This window comes from Tachypleus tridentatus, chromosome 12 (genome assembly GCF_004210375.1).
Source record: "Tachypleus tridentatus isolate NWPU-2018 chromosome 12, ASM421037v1, whole genome shotgun sequence".
Taxonomy (NCBI): Eukaryota; Metazoa; Arthropoda; class Merostomata; order Xiphosura; family Limulidae; genus Tachypleus; species Tachypleus tridentatus.
Genome location: NC_134836.1, coordinates 14118331 through 14141333, shown reverse-complemented (window position 1 = coordinate 14141333; position 23003 = coordinate 14118331). Strand labels below are relative to the sequence as shown.

Sequence of the window (23003 nt, the reverse complement as noted above, 5' to 3'; positions counted from 1 at the left end):
AATTTCCCAATATATGAAAAAAATATCTTATAAGTTAATGTTTAAATTCGTTAAAATTTACTTAACCTTCTTACAGAAACAATTAAACGTAATGGATTAATTGATTGTTTGATTGCTTTTTAATTTCGCGCAAAGCTACACGAGGGCTATCTGTGCTAGCCGTCCCTAATTTAGCAGGGTAAAACTAGAGGGAAGGCAGTTAGTCATCACCACCCACCGCCAACTCTTGGAGTATTCTTTTACCAAGAGATAGTGGGATTGACCGTCACTTTATAATGCCCCGTGGTTGAAAGGGCGAGCAAGTTTGGTGTAACGGAAATTCGAATCCGTGACCCTCGGATTACTAGTCGAGTGCCTTAACCACCTGGCCATGCCGGGCCAAACGTAATGGAATGTGTGCAAATAAAACAATACTTCCCTCTAAACCGCGATGGATTCAGCAGATAGCCCGGTGTGGCTTTGCTATAAGAAAACAAACACAAACCCTCTAAACTGTGGAATTATTTTCTATTTACTTGAAGGTTTGTTATCCAGTCATTTTATGAAGAGTAGTTATAATACAAAGAAATTTGTGCAACGAATAATATTCCAAGCAAATATTCGCATCTCATTTTATATTGAAAATTATTCCAACAGAACTAAATAAACAAATCATCAAACGATGTATGATATTTAAAATCACTTCGATTTTGTGGATGGTTGTTTGTTTTAGAACAAAGCAAAAACAATGTGGTATGTTCGCTGTGAAGAATCGAACCCCAAAGGTGATTGTTGTAAATATGTAAACTTTCCGCTGTTCCACCGTAGAAATGAATAATAAAAACTACGAAAACACCATATCGAAAGTTACTCTAATAAAACTAAACGAGGAATCCACGAAAATCTCGGACCGGCATGGCCAGGTGGATAAAGTGTTTGATTCGTAATCTGAGAGTCGCGGATTCGAATCCCCGTCATAGCAAACATTCTCGCCCTTTCAGCCGTGGGGCGTTATAATGTGACGGCCAATCTCAATATTTCTTGGTAAAAGAGTAGCCCAAGAGTTGGCGGTGGGTGGTGATGACTAGCTGCCTTCCTTCTAGTCTTACACTGCTAAATTAGGGCCAGCTAGCAAAGATAACCCTCGTGTAGCTTTGCGCGAGATTCAAAAACAAACAAACCAAGAGTATCTTTACAATATTTCAAATCACTCGATAACGATTAGCAAGAGGATCTATGAGACATCAAATGATATTTCATGTATCTACTATAATTTCCTTTTTTAACACATTAGGAACTCAAAATACTTCTTCGTTTTTCTTGCATTAACACACATATACTAAAACTTTTAGAATAAGTTAAATTTAGCAGTGTAAGACTAGGTGAAAGGCAGCTAGTCATCACCACCTACCGCCAACTCTTGGGCTACTCTTTTACCAACGATTGGTACGACCGGAATTCGAATCAGCAACCCTCAGATTACGAGTCGAACGTCTTAACCCATCTGGCCATGCCGGGCCTCTAGTGACAGAATATAACTACAGTAATAAGATAATAGACTTATTCCATAACAAACAATATAATTTTCCATCCTGCAACAGCAAAATCGAAGTTAAATCAACATGATTAAAAGAAAATTATAAAATACAACTAGCTTATTATATGAATGATGGTCGCACTGTTTTTTTGTTGTTTTTTTTGCAAACTGTTGAACTTTACAAGAAGATTAATTTAGTTCATTGACACAGATGGACATATCATCCACAGATCTTGCAGAGCTATAGAATTAATGATACAAATTATACCAAATAATAAGACCCTTGTAGTTCGATTTATTCATAATAGACCTTAATGTAAACTTAAAAGATAACAGTATGAATTTCTGACTTGTTAAATTTATTGACACAAAAATATCCAAGAGAATTGGATCAATCAAATGAAGTTGTATATCTAACGTGACTTCAGATTATAAACGTGCACTTGAAAACATTCCTTAAGAAGAGAAGGTACCCTATAGTGATAAAAACATTGATTTTTAAACATATAACTTTAGAGAAGGCTGTCTTTTTTTTTTTGACAATCGCAGCCGATAGTGGAGTGAAATGAAATGAACTGCAAAGATACGAAAATATCTATCTCAATAAATGTTCTTTATGTACATAAAATTAATGACCAATTAGAGTAATGACTACGTTATATTAAAACAATTTTTAATACCCAAATCAACAAATCAAGTGATAATTACATTGGATATAAAACCATAGTTGAACGGCATGTATGAGAACTGCGTTTTGCCATTGTTTGGCATTTCTTAAGCCAGTTATAGAAACTGATCGTTTTACGGAAACGTGTGTAAAAATTATTTCCAAAGCTGCTGTTGCTGTTTTTGGAATTTCGCACAAAGATACTCGAGGGCTATCTGTGCTAGCCGTCCCTAATTTAGCAGTGTAAGACTAGAGGGAAGGCAGCTAGTCATCACCACCCACCGCCAACTCTTGGGCTACTCTTTTACCAACGAATAGTGGGATTGACCGTCACATTATAACGCCCCCACAGCTGGGAGGGCGAGCATGTTTGGCACGACTCGGGCGCGAACCCGCGACCCTCACATTACGAAGAGCACGCCTTAACGCGCAAGGCCATGCCAGGCCCTATTTCCAAAGCAAAATATCTATAAACTTAGATCATTAACGATGCAATAAGATTAGGGAATTAGAATTTCCAACAAAGCAATATATGCTGCAATTAAGGGCATTAAAAAACAAAGAAATATGAGTGAACTTCTAGTCTGGTTGCTAAATAACACAGAAACGTTTCGTGTTTTTAATTGACAGTGGAATATTAGACTATAAAATTAGTTGTTAAATTTCACTTCTGTTTGTCTTGTGATTACTGGAAAGCAAAGTAGTTGCTAAAACATCGATATTAAATAAACAAGGTGAAAAATCTTTCTCAATAGAAATTCCTTAATTTATCAAAAAATTACAATATAAGAAATTATTTTTGATAATTTATAGCTGAAACATTCTGTAATAAATGGATAGATAGATAGAAAGACAGATGAACAGAGAGACTGATATACAGAGAGATAACTAGACACACAGACAAATAAAGATCTAGATAGACAGAAATTAATTAAGAAAATTTGAGTCATGGTAATAATTTCCTATAATTTCGGAAAGTGAAATATTGATCTTTAACTAAGGACTTAATATAAATATAGTTATATATTCTGCTACAGCATGTAGAACAAGAAAAATATGCAGTTGTAATTGTGTGTTTAACAAACTATTTGTAAACGTTTTAACATATACGAAATTATTTCAATAAATATTATTGATTGAACATTTTACTAATATCAAGATTAAATTGATAGATTATTTTGGTTTATGGTTTGTAAAACACATACTTAAATCTAAATCATTAATAAATGGACATATTCTTAACTACTTTAATGACGTTAAAACTTACGTATGACAATAAATTAGAAAAATTAAACTGAAATAGAAACCCTTATAACCCGAGCGCTTTCGAAAGGTAGACCTTTCTTCTTCACTGGGAATTAGAAAAATTGAATTTGTGTGTTGCTTCTTTATTTCTCATAATTGACTAAACAAACATTTAACATTAAAAATTGTTTTTTCTAAACTGTGAGAATGTAACTTTTTTCTTCAAAATATTCTCTTAAGAGAAGTGACTGGGAACAATCAAAACGTTTTCACTTAGTAAACTTCTTATTGTTTTTTTATTTTACAACATAAGTAGAAGCGAGGATTCTTGATAAACTTGTTTCCTCAGCATACTCAGTTCGCAGATATATAAACATAATAGTTCTCTGTTTAGTAATGATTATCAGGACTTTATTCGTGGTAATGAAAAGAAAACTGAAATCGAAGACGAAGATGTGTTTTACAAGGACGTTTTGGGAAAAACTTTCTTCTCTGCCTAAATTATCTTACCAGGTTGAAACAAATGACAGCTTCCCAGGCAGCTAAACTACATAGAATATTTTAAGAAAAAAACATTATCGAAGGGAAGGAAAACACTTGACGTCAGTTTAAATAATCACCTTTAATTCAACTAATACACACAAAAAATGTAGCCAAAGAACACAGTTACTTGAAATTAGTTAATCGTCTATCGGTCAGTTATTGGTTTAACTGTCTGTTAAAACTAATCACAACAGATATATTTTATCCTTTTATTTCCTTGAAATATAAACAAACGCAAAATCAAAGAAGCCCTACTTATACAACAAATAAAACCAAAAATTAAATCAGTATAAAGGAACACCTTTATACCTATACTAATTAATAACGTATCATCTAACTGCAACGCCCCTACAATCCCGTAACCGTTTACACTCTCGTCCCTAAGATACGTGCTTGGTAAAGGTGAGTTGCAAACTCTCTCTCTGTTAATCTGAAGACAATCTAAGAAGGTTCAAACGTTGTTCATTGCTTTATCAGTAAAAGTGTTAATACACATACCAGCCGTTCTGAGATACATTGAAATTCATAAAGAATGAACGAAATATATATTTTTATATTAATTATTTTCATATGTAAACATTTTCAAGGATAGATACATTACTTTCAAAACAGTAGTAACAGCTTACCGTCCAAAGTACAAGGAGATTTTTACTGAATATAATTTATGTATTGTAGTTTAGTTTCAGTCGCGGCGGAGCGTTCATAGAATGTCTGGAATTTTGTTGTTTTTTTCATAAGTATAAATGTTTAACTCTGTCTCTCTTGACCGATCTGAAATCTAATTACAGTTGTGGACTTATGGCATACTTAATCACGTCAAAGTTCTCATAGATTAACTTGTTCTAACTTTGCGTAAAAGAATTTCAATTGAAGAGTAGGCTAGCAGATTTTCTCGTCAGTGATAAAAATGGATCGTTTTTACGCAAATCTCACGTTTGGTTTGGCCAGTGCACAAAACTAATAAAAATGGAAACAAAGGTCTCAGATTAATTTATTCTAATCCTGCCTAGAAACTTTCAAGTGCTATGGGTATTGAGAATTCCCTTTTGAAAAAAACAAACAATATTTATAACAGCGGTTATTACTAATAATTATTACAAATAATGGTTTATATACAAAAGTTTTCCAAACTTACAGACTATACTGAGTTTTCTATCTGGTCTAGAACTGAATCTTTTATAGACGTTCCAAGTCTACGACGAGCAAATTCATTCTTACTTGATATTATTATATCTCGCCTAAACTAACGATGTCTTTTCTTGGCTAGCCCCAAACCAGGTAGAATTTGACTTCTTCCAGCGAAGATATAATAGCATCCGAATAAATTAATTTAAGTTAAACGCTTTGTAATGTTCGAAATTTATAAAGTTTCTGGTCAAATTTTGTAGTTTTCCGTTTAAGAGGCGCTTCTGAGGCCTATAGCGTACTTACTGTAACTGTCCAATAATAATCTCTCGCCTGCGGCTGTTTCCTTTTTATACAAATCATACGAGTCTCTAGTACATTCATCAAAGTTTGCTTAGCGACAATACTGTCAATCACTGGTATTACAAACACATATAATACATGTTGATCCTTACGCTAAAGAATCTTCTGCAAATTTCGAGAATAAGCTGGACTTTTGAGTTACACAGTCAAAAATATACGTCACACGCAAAAAAAAATACAGAAACAAGTGTAGGCACTAAAATTAATGTACAACAGCAAATCTGTTATCTGCATTTATATTATAACAAGTGCACACGAGAAAGCATTTCATGTTTACGTTGTTGTCTTCATTGTAGTCATTATATAAAGACAAAGGATAATTAGTTTTTTGCAAGATGAATCCATTTCTTAAACTATAGAGTTTTGATTAAATTGAAATGTCACATTGTATTTCGCTTAATAAACCGAGATTCTAAATGCATGAGAGTTAACTAAAACAGTTACAAATTAATAGTTAGCTGGAAAATAAAGTAAAAAAAATCATGTTCACACTGTATTGGAAGTGTATAAATACGCTAAAGTAAAAGAAAACTGGGTTTAATTTTTAAATGTCTTTGTAATTTTCACATATTCATAAACCAAGATGCAAAGTGTGTTGTTTGATGTTTAAGAGCAAAACTTCACAGTCTGTACCTGCACATTGTTTGTTTTCTTATAGCACAGCTACATCGGGCTATCTGCTGAACCCACCGAGAAGAATAGAATCCCTGATTTTAGCGTTTAAAATTCACAGACTTACCGCGATACTAGCGGGGAGCCTACCCATTGAAAATTACAGGTATCTAAACACGATATATATCATATAAACGCTCAACTTTATCGCTTGTCCTTGGGAGGCGGGAAAAAGCAAAGAGCTTCCACAGTTTCATAATTAGACTTATGCAATTAACAAAATTGGACAAACTTTAAACTTCGTTTAAGGTATAAAACATAACTATGTATTTTAAGCATTTTTCGAGATATTTAACATATGAGTATTAAATTAATAAACAGAACAACATTTAGTAGAGTATGTTCAGAACAAATATAATATAAACACATTTTGAAATAAACCTCAAAAGTAAAAATCAAACAGATTTTACGAAAAGAATTCGTATAATAAAATGTATCACATTGAAAACAATACCGTTAGAATTATTACGCCAACAATCAATAACGTGTGTTGTAGTAAGATGTGACTGAAGTGTAGATATCGTTTAACTTTTCAATACAACTGTTGGAATACAAGCATTGTTTAACTACTCACTGCAATTGATAAAAATAAAGACATTGTTTATCTATTTACTGCCACCAATAGAAGTACAGACATTGTTCAACTAATCATTACTACTGTGATAAAGAGCACCCTTTGTCCAAGTTTGAACTGAAAAAATGACAGAAGTGCAAATATTGTTTAACTATTCACTCAAACCACGACAGAAATACAGAATTTGTTTAAGTATAGAATACAAGTTATAGAAGTACAGACATTGTTTAAACACACTAAGACTATGATTGAAATGCAGGCATTGCTTAACTATTCACTGTAACTATGACAAAAGAACAGATATTGTTTAAATATGCGCGGCAACTGATTGAAGTGGGAAGATTAATTAAACACACTGAAACTATGACAGAAGTACAGACGTTGTTTATGTATGAATCAAAACGATAAAGACGTGCAGACATTGTTTAAGCCGCTTGTAAGTATACGGTATAAAAGTCAGAAAATCATAGCCATGAAAAAAAAGAAGTAATATATATTGTCAAAGTAATCCTCACTCCTTGGGTTGTGAGCTTGTTAGAGTTATTTGTTTTACAATTAAGTAGTTTACATTTTATAATAGTATCTATGACTGAGTTAAGTCGTAAAGATTATTTTTTTGTTTTCAAGATAAAGAAAGGATTTTCAAAAACCCACGTGCTTCACTATTGAGCAAGCATATATTTAAATTTTATAAAGTACATCTCTAACCTAACGCTAAGAAAGCGTATATTTCACAGATGCATTTAAAAAAATTGTCTTTACAACTTTTATCATATTAAATTTTTATACAAGTTTATTACACTGACTCTTAATATGAATTATAATTTTAAAATGAAAGTCTACAAATAGATCACGATTTAATTCACTATTAATATGTTCTATAAAAATACTTTAAAAAATTAAATAATGAAACTATCAATATCAACTCACTTATGAAGAAATAACAGCTTAAACAAATACATCTTATATTCAATTATTTAAAACCTAGTGTTGAATGGGTACTTGAGAACACAAATGCATACTTAAATGGAATAAATATAATTTTTTTAATTTTAAACTTTAGTCATATCAAAGGTCTTATTAGATTTCCAAAGTTCATAAAAACTGAAAGTGTTTTAAAACGCTTATTGTATTTTTTACTGGAAACACCTGACCTGGATTACAGAAACATCTTTTTATAAGCACTGGCGCTAACAACAGAAGAGCCCTTATATTACTAGTGTATAAGGCAACGCGAAGGTATTGACGTATAGAATATGTACACTATAAATTGACGCAGACACTTTATACAATTTTATCAGTTCTGTTTAAAGATAAATGTACACCACATTCCGCAGAAAGTTGAACACATGCTCTAATCCATATAAAGCTTGTTGTTTTGTAATAGTGATTTTCAAATCGAATTGTCATATTATAATGAATTTGGTCAGTTTACGTTATCAGATATCGCCTTTATGTTATTTTGAACGATTATTTCTTTTCTATTTGCAGCAACTATATCTATAAAATATCTCTTAGCCTTGACTCTAGTCTTCGATTTTTACTATTGAAAAAAATTCATATTTCACTCTAAAATAATAGGTCAAGATTCCCATTTCACCCTATAATAGTGGTAAAACCATTCTTTCAGTTGGTTATTGTTAATAACTAAATATCTAATTACTCTAAATATTACAAATAAAACAAAAATGACACTAAAAATACATCTTTAAGTAGAATGGTTTGAAGATAGTAGATCGTGTGAAAATAACTAGTTGCATAGGTTCGTATGTTTTAAAAATCTGTTTTGAGTATGATTTCAAGTTACAAGTAGCTGAAAATGTTAAGTTATCAGAATATCATTTATGTGTATCAATATTATTTTGAAAATGTAGTGCTGGTGTAGAAAACAAAATACCTCTATCAATGGATTTAGTAAATTATAGACAGGTTTGCAAATTTATTATATCAGTACTATATATATTTACAGAAAAAATTGGAAGAATCGAATTCTTTCATTTGTCTCATCTTTATAACAAATTATAAGTCCAACTATTTGTTAATTAATTTATCCGTACATAAAACTCTTACAAAACTGTGCATATAGATCATATAATAGCTCAAATTTCTCAGTAATAATGTGAATTAGATTACAAAAAGGAAGAAATTTCTTGTTTTTAGATATTACATTCCTCCGTGTCTGTGATAGAATTTTTTTCGAAACAGTTTCATATAACTAAAATTGTCTCTTTGGGCATGCATAAAAAACTAATAATTACTGTAATGTCATCCTCTCCTTCCATGTATTTGATTGAGAGGCTGTATATGTTGTCTTGGGTAATTACTTAAAAACACAGAATATAAAAGAAGCCTTTAACGACGAAACCATTAAACAGTCAGTGTTAATATTTATGGAAATACTAATCTGTTCATTAGCATTAATTTCTCGTGGAAATGTTTTCAAAGAAGCATAAGACATTGATAGCGGCGCTAACAACAGAAGAACCCTTGTATTACTAGTGTGTAAAGCATTACGAAGGTATTAACGTATAGTACACTATAAATTGGCGCAGACACTTTATACAATTTTATCAGTACTGCGACTTTATACAATCTAGTCAATACTGCACAGGTATTAACATACAGACCATGTACATTCTTGTCAACATTGCACAAGTATTAACTGAAGTATTATATACAATCTTGTCAACATTGCAGATGTTTTAATTTCCAGACTACACACAGTCGTGTTAACACTGCAGAGGTACTAAAAAAAAACATTAAAAGTTCTTTCGATACAATAAAATTGTTATAAACGCATTTCTAAAATGTATATCGGAGACTTACGTATGTGCTTAAAAATCCACAGCAAATCCAAACCTTTATCACTTACGATAGGAATAAACCCAGAGTACATGGTAATATTACGAGTTCCTTAGTAATGAATTCCACAAAAATAAGGGAAAACTTAATTTTATTTCTATCGCTTTCTTTGTTATTTCAGAATATTAACAAAAAGCTACAGAAAGATATATTTATGCAGAGCCTTACCTAACTTCGAACTGATAGACTAGATAGAAGGAAATTATTCTGCATCACCCATCGCTAACTCTTGAGTTATTCAGAATTGATTAAGTATTAAGATGAAACTGTAACTTTAATAGCGTATTCATGGCTTAAAGATAGTAACAGTATTTTTCTTTCATATATAAATTTTGCAAATACAGCAACTGTTGAGTATCACCCAACGAACAGGATGTTCTCCTTTCCAGTTATTTGTTGACAGAATCTGTATGTTGTATAAATGAATTCATACATAAAACACCCAAATCATAGAATGCTTTCTAGAAGCAAAGATTTTTAAAAGGTGTAGAAACATATAACTAGAATTTTCAAAAAGTGATTGAAAGCACGAATATTTAAAATAACTGAGAGAGCAAATATTCAGGTGTGTCTTCATCAGTTTAATAAATCTAATTTGTAGAACAGGTGTCAGGTTTAGTAGTATACCTATCTACAATAGTGATCAAAGCTAATCTTTAATGTTTTCTTTAAAAACCTTTTACTTTATAAGTGGGCTTGGGATTTTCCAACCTGAATGACAATAGGAAAGACATTCAGCTAGCAGCATCTGCCGCCACAATGGCTTTGTCCAACCTGTTGTGTGAATCAAATAATAGGGCTGACTGTTTTTTTATAACATGTTTAAAGCTCAACGTAGCACGCTCAACAGCAAAAAATTTTGAACCATGAGTCCTCAGTACATGGATCATTATTTTCATCAATAAGCTAGGCCCAGTCCTGTCTTAAAGAAAACTCATTTTCTATCTTTATATCAGATTAAAATTTTTTATCGATTTCAATTTTTTGTTTTGTAATTTCTAGATGGATGTTGCCAAAAGTTTCTACAATTTAGAGTTCACAGGGCTAAATACACGTCTTTTTCATCGACGTCACCATTTTTTGACAGGTGTCTCCAAATTTGTAAGCATTTCATAGCAGAACCAATTTCATTAATTTCAGGTTTAACACCTGGATTAATATAGTTTCTTTGATAAGTAGATTGCTTGTTTGTTGCTTCTTGCGGTAGTGTTTAAAAGGCCATTCCTTACTTCCATTGCAACTTCGCATATGTTCTTTGGTACTCGATGTGTTGTTACTGACTAAATCTACATGTTCTCGAACTCTCGTGAGAATTACAATCTAGTGGTAATTCCTATATAGCTAGCGTTACAATTAGGACAAGTAAATTCATAACCAACGTTAGAGGGTTTTTTACAGGAACCTTATCTTTATATTTTAAAAAAATTCAATCGAATTTCAGATTTTAAAATAACTCTTAGGTCTAGGTGAAAGAGATTCTGTAACTGTTTTCTTACTAATAAACACGTGAAGGGCAGTACCATTATTGTCGATAATTTTGGCACATTTACGATCTGTTGTTTTGACATTAGAACTTTTTCTAACTATGTTCTTAAACAACGAATTTGTCGGTCTTTTAAAAAAGAAATCATTCTTTTCCAAATCACATATTACATTCTTCACTTTCTTATTGAAAGTATTTGTCACTTTATAAGCTCCATGGACTAATATTTTCACAATATTATATTTGTACTTATTTGGGATAAAATTACGAAAATTGAAAGACTGTCCAATGATTGTCTTCATATGGAAAGGGCCCGGCATGGCCAAGCGTGTTAAGGCATGCGACTCGTAATCTGAGCATCCCCATCGCGCCAATCATGCTCGCTCTTTCAGCCGTGGGGGCGTTATAATGTGACGGTCAATCCCACTATTCGTTGGTAAAAGAGTAGCCCAAGAGTTGGCGGTGGGTAGTGATGACTAGCTACCTTCCCTCTAGTCTTACACTGCTAAATTAGGGACGGCTAGCACAGATAGCCCTCGAGTAGCTTTGTGCGAAATTCCAAAACAAACAAACAAATATATGGAAAGCTTTACATTTCATTTTCTTTTTGTTGTTATGGCGGAAACATCCAAGAAAGCAGGCTGTTGATTTTTTTTGATGTTCTGACGACAACTTTATATTAATATGTTTAATATTCATATATTTACACAACTGTTTTGTCCATTCTTTTTCATACAGGATAATAAAAATATCATCTATATACCTACAATAGTATACAGGTTTCAAATTTTTTAAATCTTCCTCTAACCATTGTTTCCATGTAGCACAATAATGAATCAACTAAAGATGAAGCTAATATGGGCCCAATGGAGACAACTTTCAAAAGCTGTTGAAAAACTGTACTGGAAAATTTCACCACCTCAATTTCATATTCAGAAGTTAATTTTTTCGCCAGCTGCAATCTCTCCTTTAAAAAAATGGTCTTATATAAAAATATGTTGTCCAAACAAGCACAGAATACATTTCTTTATAACCTTTTAGATCTCGTACTTCGCTGTAAAATAAAAAACAAACAAACTATATTTTATAGTATGCTCTTTATGAATAAAGTGTTCCATAAGTTTCACTAATAAACCTGTTAGTTCATGCTTCAAAATACTCATGTTTGAGAAATAGGATTAAGTGGCCAATTTTTTTTATTAATCTCTGATCTCACGGTATAGCAGGATGGAATCCAGACGGTCAGATCTTAAAATACAATAATTAACGAGCTTCATCTAAAGCTATAAATAAACAGAATCTGCGCTTTTTATGATACTTAATCATTGTTTTGATCAGAATATTGGAAATTTTATTTCTCTCAGAAAGAGAAAGCAGTTTGTGCTTACAGTGACATATCTACGGTCTGTCTGTCACAAGGAATATAACCCAAAAATTTGCATTAACAGTTTCAAAGTTACGTTGTTCCATTAGGTACTGTGACCACAAACACTTTAAAAAAAAGTAATTTAAAATTTCCATTTTTTTGGACTTCTTAAAATTTGAAACCTAGTAACTACTGTACCAGAACGTGGATTGCCAGAACCAGGTTGTTATTAATTGTCTACCATTTCTTTAATCTGTGAGTTCAAAATTAGAGAAAACTAGCGGAAATAGCGTGAATATTCGAAAATACCCAAACCAAATTATTAAAATATGTGATTCAAAAATCAAACATACATAGTAAATTATTTTAGAAACGAAGTCAGTGACGACTGGCCAGAATTATAAGATGGGGGTCATGAACAATAACCGAAATAAAGAAAAAAACTTTTTTCATTGGTTTGGTTTTTAAATTCAACTAGACACATCTTTGAATGGAGGAGTTAGAAAAGTCTAAGGTTTGTTTTGAAGTTTCGCACAAAGTTACACGAGGACTGTTTGCGCTAGCCATCCCTCATTTAGCAGTGTAAATCGACAGGGTTTGTTTGTTTGTTTTGTTTTTGGAATTTCGCACAAAGCTACTCGAGGGCTATCTGTGCTAGCCGTTCCTAATTTAGTAGTGTAAGAGTAGAGGGAAGGCGGCTAGTCATCACCACCCACCGCCAACTCTTGGGCTACTCTTTTACCAACGAATAGTGGGATTGACCGTCACATTATAACGCCCCCACGGCTGGGAGGGCGAGCATGTTTGGCGCGACTCGGGCGCGAACACACGACCCTCAGATTACGAAGCGCACGCCTTAAGGCGCCAGGCCATGCCAGGCCTAAAAATTCTAAAGAGTTGTTAATTAGGTATTTGATATACAACCTCACATTTTAGCTAATTCATTAGATTTAGCCATTGAATTAATCATAACCAAACTATGACACTTCTTAACAGTGGATGTTATACGACCACGTTTTTGTTTGAACCAAAACTTTTAGTGTCATGATAGTTCCAGAAGGTGTAAGCTTGATGACAAAATGTTGTGTGATATTTTGAAAAATGATGAAATAGAAAGATGATATTTTCAGGTATTTTAAAACATAATAGTTACACAGGCGAAACAGATTCTAACAAGTATAGTATAATGGTTTAACTGAAAAATACAGTAATCAATATTCTGTACTTAAAACTTCGGGTTTCTACATTTTAATATTTAGAAATATTAACATACACAATAAAGAAAGCAATTAAAACAAAAAGTTGTCAAATAATGTGACATTTCTGAGAATTTCAATAACTTTCTTTAAACAGTTCTTGGAAATCATAACACGTTCCAGAAACAAATCTTAGTAATTATAACATGTTTAATATAAACCTATCTTGTTAATTGTAAAATGTCGCCTAAAAACACTTAACAATTACAATTTTAACATGTTTAGTAAACAACTACTGACAATTTTAACATATTTACTAAATAACGTTTGGCAATTCTAACTTGTTTCCTAAATAACTCTTGGCAATTAACATGTTTTATATACAACTCCTGGCTATTTTAACATGTTCCTTAAACAAATGTTGGCAATTCGAACTTTTGACGATTAATATGCTCTCTAAACAACTTTCGGCAATTTTAGAATATTTTCAGTGAACCAGCATTTTAGTTTTGAGTTAATAAAATAAATATAAATAAGCTCAGGACGTAGGTTTACCATAACACACACATAAAAACTTAAGCTAAGTTAAAAATAATTATATCAACCTTAATTAATATGATTCATAGGTATGCCATAGAAATATCGTAGTTTAGCATATTTACAGTTTGTTTCACGTGACGTAAAACCATAATGTATTTGACAATTTTCTGATCTCAGTATTTAAACTAGAGTTGCTTGATTAACGTTGCAACTTTTAAAGTTCTTTAATAGTTTCCTTAACTAAAGTACGAAGAGAGGGGCCTCAAAGCACGAACACAAAATAATATAAAACAAAATTTTCAACGGAATTGAATTTGACATTTAACAATAAATATGGTTGTATGCTTTAAAGTAATCAGCAGTTATATATATATATATAAGGCAGATGCTGTATGGACTTGTGCCTTTGAAGCTTGCACATTTCCAGTTAGTCTTTCAAGAACTAAGTCTTCAAGTAACGTTGTGTCTTGTAATTCATATTAATATATTTTGCTGATCTTAACAAATAAAATTATTCTGATTGTTTAACACTTTATCTGAGATGTAAACATCTTACAACTTAACTGTCTCTGTTTTCTTTCGTTATAAGTATCAGGTTATAACATAATGTGCACGTAAGAGATTTTTGTTTTCTTTACGTAGCGCTCATTTAAACACTAACTTTAGTTTAATCAGCTAACTGCGTTGATTAGGCCTGAAGATTAAGATTATACCTGCTATATTAATAAATGCATTTGATTTATACTAGAAATGCGAATTATGGTTCGTATGAAATAATTTTATATTTATATTTGTTACTTTTATAATACTCCACAAACGTTTTTCTTTTTTATTCTGTGCGTTAACATACCTTGTTTGACGATGTCAAACCTGACAAAATGAACGGATCTCGAACTGGCCAACGATGTGCTATAGGCCTTGTACTTCTGAACTTCGCTAGTAAACCTGCAGACTGTGGGAGAGCAACAGTTGCGTTTCTCGTCTTTATAGTGATGAACTTCAGGAACGTTTATGTGAAGAGCACAGTGTGTGGAGAGGCGGAGATTGCTCAAAACATCAACTCTGTTGCTGTCCTAAGAGATGTGATTGGCTGAAATATGGGTAACTATTAAAGACGTTTGTGAATTACGTTTAGGCATGACGTCTCGTGGCCAGAAAGTGAATGGTTTAAAAAACAACAACAATAATTAGATTTTCAGCCACGGTTTATGTTTATTAATCCTTAAGTATAGAACATGTAAATATATTCAGTATCTAACCTTGGCCTGTAAATGCTGTCTACCATTTGTTTGTTCTTATAATGCAAAACCACATTGAGCTATTACACTCCGAATTTTATCATTGTAAGTACGTAGACTTACTTTTGTCGCAGATACATTAAGCTTTAAGTCTAGAAACGTAAATATATTCAGTATCTAAGCTTGGTCTGGAAATGTTGCCTACGACTTGTTTGTTCTTATGATGCAAAACCACATTGGGCTATTACACTCCGAATTTTATCATTGTAAGACGTAGACTTACCGCTCTTCCACTCAGGAACAACCTATTCTTTCAGATCAAACTTACCAGCACCATTATATGATATGTTATTATAAAAAAACGAAATTTCTATCGGTGGCAAACGTATTAATTCCGTGTCTAAAAAATATCCATGGATATCATTTTTGTCATTTACTGATATTTAACCATCGTTCATTAAACTGTTCGGATGCTTCTAGCCTAGTAATCAAATATTGTTACTTTATATTGTTAATAATACTTCATCTGTTGTTTGTGCTAGAAATATTTGATTAACTCTTAATCTGCATAGAAACACGGTTTTTAATGAAAACACGTGTGTTTCAGATTTTCGTACAAGATACACAAAGGCTACTTTAATATAATCACCATGAATTTTAAACTGATAGTCTAGAGGAAAAACAGTTGGTCAACAACGCCAACCACAACACTTGGGCTACTCGCTACTGATTAAACAGTTGGACGTGACTGTCACTTTTGTAACACACCCATTGGGTTAAAGAGCAAAACGTGTTTATGTCTCAGTGGAATTCGAATCATGAAAGGTGGTCTCTGTGTTATTATTATTTAACAATAACTACATTCGATAGCATAGTTACCATCATCAGGATTAGTAACTACAGTAATGATGATAACTGCATGACCAAAACTAGTCGGTTGCAACTAATAATGAAGACTTTATATTTCACTTTTGTGTTTTTACTCTTGATATATGAACACAATGTACTTGAAAACAAATTCAGGTAAAATTAAGTTCATTCCACTTTGCCCTTATAAGTATATTCTCGCAATGTTAAAAATTATTCATCTGACACAACACTGTAAGGTGTTGACAGAAAATAATTATTGTTTAAACTGTGACATGCCATTAACGTCTCACCGAGACTTCATTATGCAGTCTTAAAACAGTCTGCTTGTGTGTTGTACTAGTAGCTATGGTTCGTCAATAATCGTACAGCCTTGTTATCAACAAGTTAAGTTACAAAACACTTCATTAAAAGTTCCAAAGTAGTAGCTCTCCATCTTTCTACTGTTAGTTTCTTTGTACGAAGGTTTTAATAATGTAGACATCAGAAGAACGTGACAATATAGTTTTAGTCTAGTTTAACGACAACAGAAAAAGACGCAGAAAGAGTTGTTTTTCATCATGTAATGAAAGAAGTATTTATTTCCCTGTAAAAATATCTATCTTACATAGCTCAGCTGTACAACCGTAACAATATTCAATTTTTAAATGATAAATTCTTTGAAAATGTATTTTCAAATATCTTCATTGTAAGATGAGAAGAACAATTTAAAAACTGTTTTTCACAATTCAAGTATGAAAACCCATGTTATTCATCAGGGAAAGTTACTTATCTTATTTATTAAACAGAAAGAAAAATGGAGTATTAGTCATTTTTCATTAAACTGGGTACTTCTTTTGAAATTTTAATTTAATGATGTAATGAACAAAAACTTCTGTTAATTGATAAAACTGTCATGTTACAATAAAAATCTAGTTCAATTTTTATTTGTATTTTTAAAGAAAGCGCTGTTAACGAGATGTCAAGTCTTACTAACTGCACATCAACGTTTAGGGAGAGTTCAACGATGCTATATTAAATTTCTTTGTTAACCTGAAGATGACTTAAGAAGGTCAAGACATTGGTTGTTTTTTTTTAATTAAAGTTTATTATTTAGAATATATTTTTACTTCAAGTGAGTTTCTCGTCATCATCAATTAAGTCATTGTTCAGTGGGTAGCAAGGTTAAGAATTACTGGTCCAATGTTCAACCACATTATCTATTGATGCGATCAATAGCAGAAGGGTTGACTTAGTGTTTCACACATTATCACAGGTTTTAGTGAGGCATTTCTGCTCTTGCGCAAATACTGATACAGCAGTGTAAAATAGATTAACATCTGGAGACTTCAATTTGAATGAAACCTTTTGCACATGTGGGTTAAACGACCAGGTGAGAGACCCATGCAGCTCAGGTGTAGCTTTCTTCACTTCTGATCTACTGACAAAATAGATGAAATCAGTTAACACCACCCACCACTACAAGTGATTATCGAACCGAATAGCAGGATTGACTGTCACTTTTGTAATGCGTCCATACTAGAAAGTGTGGAATATGTTCATCGTCTTTTCGAAATTGGGAAACTAAGATATCCAGGTCGAGTGTTTAATAAAACTCCAAATTTGTAAAATATATACTTTTTGTTTCACCTAAGATGTTCAGTACATGTCTCTGATTTATTACAATACTAGCACGTTACCTAAGGACGCTAATGTTTTGTGTACTTCGGACATTAATTCATTTAGTCCCGGTTAGGCGTGGCGCAGTAGTTAACGTGTCGTGTGTTGATCTGATGGCACATAGTTAGCTTCATATGCCGCAAGAAAAATGCAATCCCGACTAAATGTTGCAAATATTATCGCAGATGTTTGCTCAGGCTTCCAATTACTTTTAGAAAAGTAAAAAATTATTTTTTTACTACTTATAAGTGCCTTCATTATAAAATATATATTTTCTTTACTGGAAATTCATTATGTTAATGTTACTTTAAATTTCGCAGTCGAATGCTCAAAGTCCTTGAACTAGTGAACATAAACTGAAGAAATTTATTGAAAAAATCATCGACATTTAATTTCTATTTATAAACTATGGGTTTCTCCAGTAATTATACTTAATATTTGGCTTATGTGGCATATATTGGATTTTGAAAGATATTTTAAGACGAGTAATAAACGACTTTATGACACTAAACTTTCTTTTTGTTTATAATTGACATTCAGCGTTTCGCTTCATTTCTTCTCTATCTGTGTTTACTAAAATACAAACCGCAACTAATACAGTTTTAGTTGGTTTAAATAAGTATTGATTACATATGTTTAGATATTTAGTTCATAAATTTGACAAACTTGCCTGTGATGTCTTATGAAAACGATATAAAGTAAGACATCTCTCTTTGAAAGATACGTTCCGCTTTCTACTTATGGGTTTTCAAATAGTTTTAATTTTAATGTTTACAGTGATTGGGTTAATTTCAGAAGTAGCAAATATTATCTCTCTCTTTTTCTTCTTATACCAGTTTCTACTTCATCTGTCAAACCATCAGTGCGGATCATCCACTTTGGGCTTCTGGCTTATTGACACTAATAATCAAGTAATAAGGAGAGTTAAGCAGTTCAGGCTTTAAACTGAGGTTTTTCTTTTACCTTCCTGAAATGAAATGCGTTGTGTTCTATAACCTTTTTATGATTACTCTGTACAAGATTACTTTGTGAATAACTGTCTCACCTTGTGCTCTCATAATCAGCTATTGTCAACACGTTGTCTTGGAAGATGATCAGTCTGTACTGTTTCTATTTTGTTGCTCTTTCATCAAGTAAGGTTACTACTGCTACTTATCATACTAATCACTAACTTCAACTTGACTTTATTATTTGTAAGAGTATATCACTGCTACGGAACCATTGTGGTTGTTTCTCAGGCGTATTTCAGTATACATTCATGGAACATTTTGTCTTTCCCTTGGTCTGTAGATACCACGATTTCTTTCATTGAGACACAGAATTTCAAGAGCTTAACTTTACTTGGGTTTTATAATGAAAACCAGAATTTAACTCACTTGGTTTAAAAAACAAAAGACCAAGTGCTCCAAGGACTAGGCGAACTGGCGTTAGATTGTTAATATCAGGACTTCAAGTTTTGTTTTTCGTTATTGAGACCAATAATTCTCCCGTACTTTTCAAACTTCATTTCGGACTTTGTGAGGTTGTATATTCCTGTTACTGTTTTCAGGATTGTTGCCATAGAACCCTCACTAATTCTCTTATTAATTTTCTCGTAAGCACTTTTATACATACTATTATGAAACATGTTCTGTCTTTTTCATCTCATTTTATCAAGGTATTATCTCACTTGGCTTTTTATTATTTAGACCAGAACTAAATCAACTTTGGTTTTCATTATCAAGACAAAATCCCAAGAGTAGACTCGTTTGGTTTATTATATCATTTAAAACAGGATTAAAGTTACCTTGGTTCTCATTATTCAAGCAACATCCCAAGCCTAACTCACTTGATTTTTGTTATTCAGACCGGGACTAGTCTTACCCTTATTTTCATTATTTAGGCAGCAATCAAGATTAAAGTAATTTGCTTTTTATCATTAAGACCAAGACTAAACTTACCTTGATTTTCATGATCGACATAACACCCCAAGACTCATTTGTTTTGTTTTTGTAATTCACATCAGGATTAATCCTACCTTGATTTTCATTATCAAGACAACATCCCAAGGTGAAACTCAATTGTTTTTTATCATATAGATCAGGAATCCCTAGCATGTGTGTTAGGATTGGGAGGGGGGAGAGGGAGCACTTGCCCCACCTGTAAAATGAGAGACATATTTTTTCCTATTTTTTTACACGAAGATTTTTGTTCGGTTTACAGTTTTACTTACTTTGCTTCCACCGCCATGAAAAAAATATCCTGACACTCATGCTTCTCAGAACTAAACTTTCTTGGTTTGTTTTAATTATTGAAACCAGTATTCCCTAGAACTTTTGTCCTTTTCGTTGAGACCAGGACTTCCAAAGACTTAACTAGACTTGATTTTAATCATTGAAATCAAGAGTTCTCTTTCACATTTACTTTAACTCAACTTAATTTCATAATTTGTGAGAAATATGCCAATGTTACTTATCTCGTGATTGTAGCTATTGAATCCCCAATAACTCTTCATTGTGGTTTTCTCCTAGGCGTATTTGGGTATACTGACATGCGACAGGTTGAGGTTTCTCAATCTCTTTTTCTAAGAAGGACTAAACTCATTTTTTATTAGAAAGATCAGGGCCAAGCTAACTTTGGATTTTATTATTAAGAGCAAGATTCATCATTTTTCTACAGAATGTGTGTGCCGGTATCTGAATTTCCGAGTATTGTGGTTCCTTACAAAACATCAAGCGCCTAATATTAAATTATCCATTCTTTTTGTCATGTTATAAAGCGCTAAAACTTAAGAGTTTTTGGAATTTAGATGATTCTATTCCTGAATGAAAGCTTAACGTCCTTTACATTCAATTTTCTTATTTTTTTATTTTCAGTCAATATAGGAATTTTCTGTGGAATTCTTATTGCTGACTTATATTGTATCGGAATATTAATTTCACTTTGATGTGTTCATTTTTTCTGATTCAAAGCTTTAATGTCACACCATTCTCATACTCACTATACAATAGTTTGAAAATGACACTTTCTGTTTTTCCAACTAAGGTACTTCAGGAATAGAATAGGGATTTCCGCATACCAAGACACATTGGAATCTTGGGTAATAAATATTCTAATCGTCTTGCCAAAAAGGCAAGAATTGTTATCCTTGTCGCCAGATAAATTTAACGCTAAAAGATTCAAAGCATTCACCGCATTTTCTAGAGTACTTAAGAAACATTAACTTCGTGGAAGAAAAATTCACAAGTCTACTTTTAATCACTCTGATTTAACTACAAGCGTTGGTGAAACATTTAAACGTACCATAAACATAACAAAAGTAGAGTGGTGGTACAAAATTAGTTTTGGTATTTTAGTTGACAAATAATAAACTTGCTATTATCTGCTTTCATTTCACCTGTTATGGCTAGAATCTCTTAAAACTGTTTATGATATCTTAGGTAAAGAGTAAAAAAAATGTCATATCAGTAATAGTGTTAACTTAAACAACGGTTGTTAAAATAATCATATCATTAATAGTGTAAGCTCAAAGAACGGTTGTTAAAAGAATCGTATCGGTAAGAGAGTAAGTTCAAACAACGGCTGTTAAAATGATCATATCGGTAATAGTGTAAACTCAAACAACGGCTATTAATTGTTTTAGTATTTCTGGTTTAAATGCTGAGACATTTCAGTTTAGTTACTTTTATTTAAATTTTCTGTGGCTAATGTGTTGAAAAAAGGGAAGACTACTACATTTGCAATTAATCTAACTATACGATTAATCACCCTTTTAGTACAGATAAACTTTGAATTGTGCTATGGAACCAAGCCATGTTAATCAGAGTTGTCGGAAAATAAATCCTTCCTGCTGGATTTCACGAAAATTCTGTAAAGTTCACAGAGGAGATAATGGTAAGTTTAAGGACTTTCAACTTTAAAATCCGGGGTTTGATTCCCAATGATGAACACAGTAAATAGTTCAATGTAATTGAAATATTTTGTATCACTGCCTGAGGGACTGTAGAAGCAAGTTCCAAGATCTCACTAAACCTTCTTTGTTAGAGGAATGGCGAAATGTTCCACCAAATTTATATAAACGGTTGGTGGCTACTTTAAATAAATGCGAAAATGGAGTACCAGTAGTCATATACGATGAGCACTCTTCCCAGCACTTATTATTCTAGCCTTCCAGTGGTGCAGAGGTATGTCTACGCACTTATAACACTAGAAACCGGGTTTCGATACTTGTGGTGGACAAATAACAAATACCCTATTGTATTATTTTATGCTTGACTCCAAAGAAACAATTACTCAATGAAACAGATGGTCTAGCCATGGGATCACCACTCTCTCCAATCCTAGCAAACATTTTCATGGAAGACTTTGAAGAAAGAGCCTTTCATCCACAACTTTAAACTCAAGTTTCTACAGACGTTATGTCGACGACACTTTCGTTATATGGCCACACGGTCATGAAAACTTACCATTTTTCTTAGAACATCTCAATTTCGTAGATAAAAAAATCCTCTTCACTGTGGAAATAGAAGAATAAAACAGTCTATCGTTTCTTGACATACTCATCAGCAAACAAGCAAGACAAATAACCACAACTGTATACAAAACCTACCCCCAAGAACAGATACCTACACTTCAAGTCCTATCATACAACCTCGATAAAACGTGGTATAATCCAATGCCTAAAAAGAGAGCAGAAAACATTTGCGATAAGACATTAATCGAAGCAGAACGCCAAAAGATTGTAGAGAGTTTTAAACAGAGTGCCTACATCTCCTCTTTCATCAAAAACTCCTTGAAGAAGATCACGACAGAAAGAAAAGACCAGAAAGTCACCACCACTAACATCATTTACCTACCATACCTGCAACATTTCAGTGAAAAACTCAAATGCATAACCAAGAAATTCAACATAAAAGTACGGTGGAAATTCTACAATACCTTAAGGTCCATTATGATAAAAAATAAACAGCTATTTACCAAAGAGAATCTCAAAAACGTCATCTATAAAATTCTGTGTTCCTGCAACGATACATACATTGGAGAAACGGGAAGAAAACTCGCGACAAGAATAAAATAACATAATAATGGTACAAGATTCATGGAAACAC

The 23003-nt window shown here is 32.4% G+C and overlaps 1 protein-coding gene across 2 annotated transcripts in view; it reads right to left on the bottom strand.

Annotated features, from left to right (window-relative positions):
- Positions 1 to 15140, bottom strand: part of LOC143233847 (uncharacterized) — a 52167-nt gene extending 37027 nt beyond the window's left edge. Inside the window, exons 1-2 of one of the 2 annotated variants that reach the window (XR_013018352.1) lie at positions 15003 to 15140; positions 1391 to 1500 (exon numbers count right to left, since the gene is read on the bottom strand). The gene's annotated coding sequence lies outside the window, so the exon portion shown is untranslated. Of the gene's footprint in view, positions 1 to 1390; positions 1501 to 15002 lie in introns of those variants that run through there. The other variant, XR_013018351.1, reaches the window with a different exon arrangement.
- Positions 15141 to 23003: the final 7863 nt, after the last annotated feature.